Genomic DNA, 4,001 nt, shown 5'->3' with positions numbered 1-4,001 from the left:
TTTTAAAAATCATTTCCGAAACATAATTTGAATTTCGCGGATTTTTATGGCCGATTAATACTGCCATCTACGAAATTCAATGTCGGGACGTTACGTTTAGAAGATAATGGGAACGCGAAAAATGTGTATGCCAGTTCGTTGCTATGTGCATATCTTCGTAAATATTGAACGGATTAAATTAATAATTGCATGAGTGGAAAGCGGATTGGTGATTTATAGTGTAACTAAGGACAGTTTTCGTCCAAGTGGGTGCATTTTTTTATTAATTGATGGAAAATCAGTTGAGGGGAGTGGAAGGGGAAGTTGTGTCGTTTATAGTGAGGCGCGACTTGGTCGATACGCTACCGCGTATCACGATCGGACCGATCGGGATAAAACAACGCACCAAAGTCATACATACAGACATGACCCTAAAGACATCATTTCTTCACGTTTCATAACATTCTTGACCACTTGCAATTAAAAATTAGAAAAACGAAAATTCGACAAAGAAAAATCTGCTTTGTGCATATTTTACAAGAAAATGAGATATTATTTGAAAATCATAGAGATAATCAGCAATACCAGATTTAAAAAATTATTGATAGGCCAACTCATCAAACAATCTCGAATCTAGCAATCTAATCTCTAATTTTCAAGGTTAAATTTCTATGATATCAAGTGTTAGTTACTAATTTCCACATAAAAATAAAATTAATGTGGTTGCGTATGTATGCCTATCTTAGGAACAGGGAACTGGTACGGATCCATTCGGAAGCTTACTACCAATGGAATTGGTAGAAATAAAAGGAAGAAAAAGACTAATAAGACAAAAAGTAAGGGTCGCATGCCTTCTGTCGAATAGGCTTGGACCCCTGTTTCCATTTCTACCAATTCCATTGGTAATAAGCTTCCGAATGGATCCGCATCAATTCTTAAAAAGATGGAAACGCCATGGTCTTATTCAGCTAAGATTAGATATCAACAATGTCACTGAAAAACTACCTGCTGATTCGAAAACAATACTTTCCTGCAACAATTTGAAATGGATCCAGCTCATATCACACTTCCTGTCCCTATAACGGGCACCCAAATTGCAGAGAATGTCTGCAGCAAGATATTTAACCTCTTAAAAAAATATTTATACAAAATTTTTTATTTTTCCGGACTCGTGTACCCCCATACAAAATATGACCCTTCAGTATTATGAAAGCTACAATCATACTATATTCAACTCGTTATCACTATCTTTTCTCAAGTTATCTTGCGCGCAAGGATTGGAACAGGAAGGCGAAAATGCCTTCGAACATCGAAGGAAAAATTCCGAAACGTTTTACTCCTGAAACGTATTATCCTCGAAGTGTCCAATTCTTAAAACAAAAGCGCAGAATCATCACATGAACAAACAAGAAGTCGGTTTTTTCGAAAGTCAGAGTGCTGACACAGATTTTGAGCGAACAACTGACAAAAAAAAAATTTCTCGCGAAGTTCGTATGAAAAGGTATAAAAATTCCGATTGATTGAGATAGAAGATATCGAGAAAACTATTTCAAGAAAAAATTTAAATCGGTTAAGTCGCTTGTGAGATATTTCAACAATAATGATTTACATACAAACTTGAATATTTAATGAACAATTAATGTTGAATGACTTCTCTACTCTCTAGTCATCCAGATGCGAGAATCAACGATATAATGACGACGTGCCTTTTTTTGAAAAAATATATTTTTAGATAAATTGGTCTATGCTAGACTGTACTTAATAGATCAACTCAAAATTTTATATAGAAGTGTTACTCGATAATACTAACGAGTAGCCAAAATTCTGAGTGTTTATTCCAACTTTTACGTGGATTCTGGAACGTCAAATTCGCTTTTACATGAAAAAAATAGAAAAACGCGAAAATCTCGAAAACTTTTGATTGAACGGATATTCATATTTTGATTGATTTTAATAGGGAGCACCACGACGAGTATTTTGAAAAAAAAATTGAAATCGGACCAGTAGTTTGGGAGATATTGAACAAAACAGTTTTTCACAAAAAGTTGAATATCTTTTAAACTACCTGTCCGATTCCGTCCAGCTATAACCCCATCTTATAGTAGCATAAGAGCTACAATCCTACCAAATTTCAATTTTCTATCTCAATTTTTTTGGGAGTTATCGTGTACACAACGATTTTATGATGAAAATGTAAAATGCCAATTATTATCAAACTGGCACCAGTAAGGTATGGATATTGTGACCTGATTTGATAGATATTATCACAAGGAATATTTTGACGTCAAAAAACTTTGATTCGGTCCTGTAGTTTTTGAGATATTAAGGAAAACAATTTTTTGAGAAATTGCCGTATCTCAAAAATTACTTGACCTATTGAGCTGAGATTTCTCCCAGATGTCCTCCCAAATGGTAGCAATTATGTAACAAAATTTCAGGTTTCGGCCTTAAACTTTACTCCTTTTTGCTTCTGAATGGAAGCATGGTATTCGTCAGATTTTGACATTCTCTAATTTTGCCTGGAAATGATGTAGAATGGTATGAAATGTGATGGAAATAATGTTTTTAGAAAATGTCTGTATATCCCGGTCTGATAGTTCGGTTTTTGAGTTACCACTCTTTAGAAAATATAACATCAATACAGGAAAATTCATTGATATGGCCGTGAAATTTCGACCAATACTAGGTACTATTAAGCTCAAGTATGATGCACAATTTCAGCCCGACCGGTAGAGTATTTGCTGAGATATTCAACTTTTTGTATAAAAGTATATTGGTCAATAGCTCAAAAACGACTGGACCAATTTTATGTTTTTTTCAATACTCCTCTCGATGTCTTCTATCTAGATCAATCAAAATATATATACCCGTTCATACGAAGTTTTCGAGATATTGCCAATTTTCTATTTTTTGTTAAAATTCCATTTACGCGCGATAACTCGACAAGAAATTCAGATAGAAGGTTGAAATTCGGTATCATTGTAGCTCCCATAATACCAAAAGTTGGTATTTTGGCTGAGTGATATCGGTCCAGTAGTTCCAGAGATATTCAACATTTGTGTAAAACTATATTGGTCAATATCTCAAAAACAACTTGATCGATTTCGTTTTTTTTTTTAAATACTCATCTCGATGTCTTCTATCTAGGTCAATCAAAATATATGTATCCGTTTATACAAAGTTTTGGAGGTAAATAGAAAAAGGGAATTGCTATGGATCCATTCGGAAGCTTACTACGAACGGAATTGGTAGAACTAAAAAATGAAAATACAAATAGCACATAAAGTAACAGTCACATGCCTTCTGCAATATAGCAGCGGTCGCCTGCAGGTTTTGTAGAGATTTATAAAAGATTTTCGAAAAATCCGAACATACATGCGGACATACACACACAGACATTTTCTAAAAACATCATATCGTCACGTTTTATGATATTCTACATCATTTCCAGGCAAAATTAGAAGATCGTCAAAAGTAACGATTACAAAGCTTCCATTCGGAAGCAAAAAAGGAAATAAGAATTTCTAACAACAAAAGGTCATAATCGAGACTGAGTTCTTAAATTTAACACAAGTTGTAATATTAGTTGTAATATATGATTGAGATGGGTGCAGTGAGTAAAAAAATCGTTCTGTGGTAGAAAAGCAACTGTCAATTTGTGGCCTAAATTATTCTCCGGTTTACGAAAAGTTGCAAAGTGTGTTTACCGAGATGTGCAAAATCTCAAAAAAAGGCCAAAAAAATTCTGCAAAACAAATGTTCAATTCTTATTCGGTTTAGAGTGATTTGTGAGATCGAGAGGGTATATTCACAAAAATCTATGAAATCTCAAATAAACAAAAAAAATTTTTGTAAAAAAATAGCCAAGTACGGGTGTTGTTCCGTTTACAAAAAGTGGTGAAACCAACAGAAAGCCAAGTGCTGACAAGTGGAAGTTGGAACAAATACCAATTAAAGAATCGAATAGAAGATAAAAATTATGAAAATAACAAAATCAAGTCGATACAAATTCCGATTCAACC

This window comes from Diachasma alloeum, unplaced genomic scaffold (genome assembly GCF_001412515.2).
Source record: "Diachasma alloeum isolate Michigan unplaced genomic scaffold, Dall2.0 Dall_scaffold_00444, whole genome shotgun sequence".
Classification (NCBI taxonomy): domain Eukaryota; kingdom Metazoa; phylum Arthropoda; class Insecta; order Hymenoptera; family Braconidae; genus Diachasma; species Diachasma alloeum.
This window is presented reverse-complemented; position numbering follows the sequence as displayed.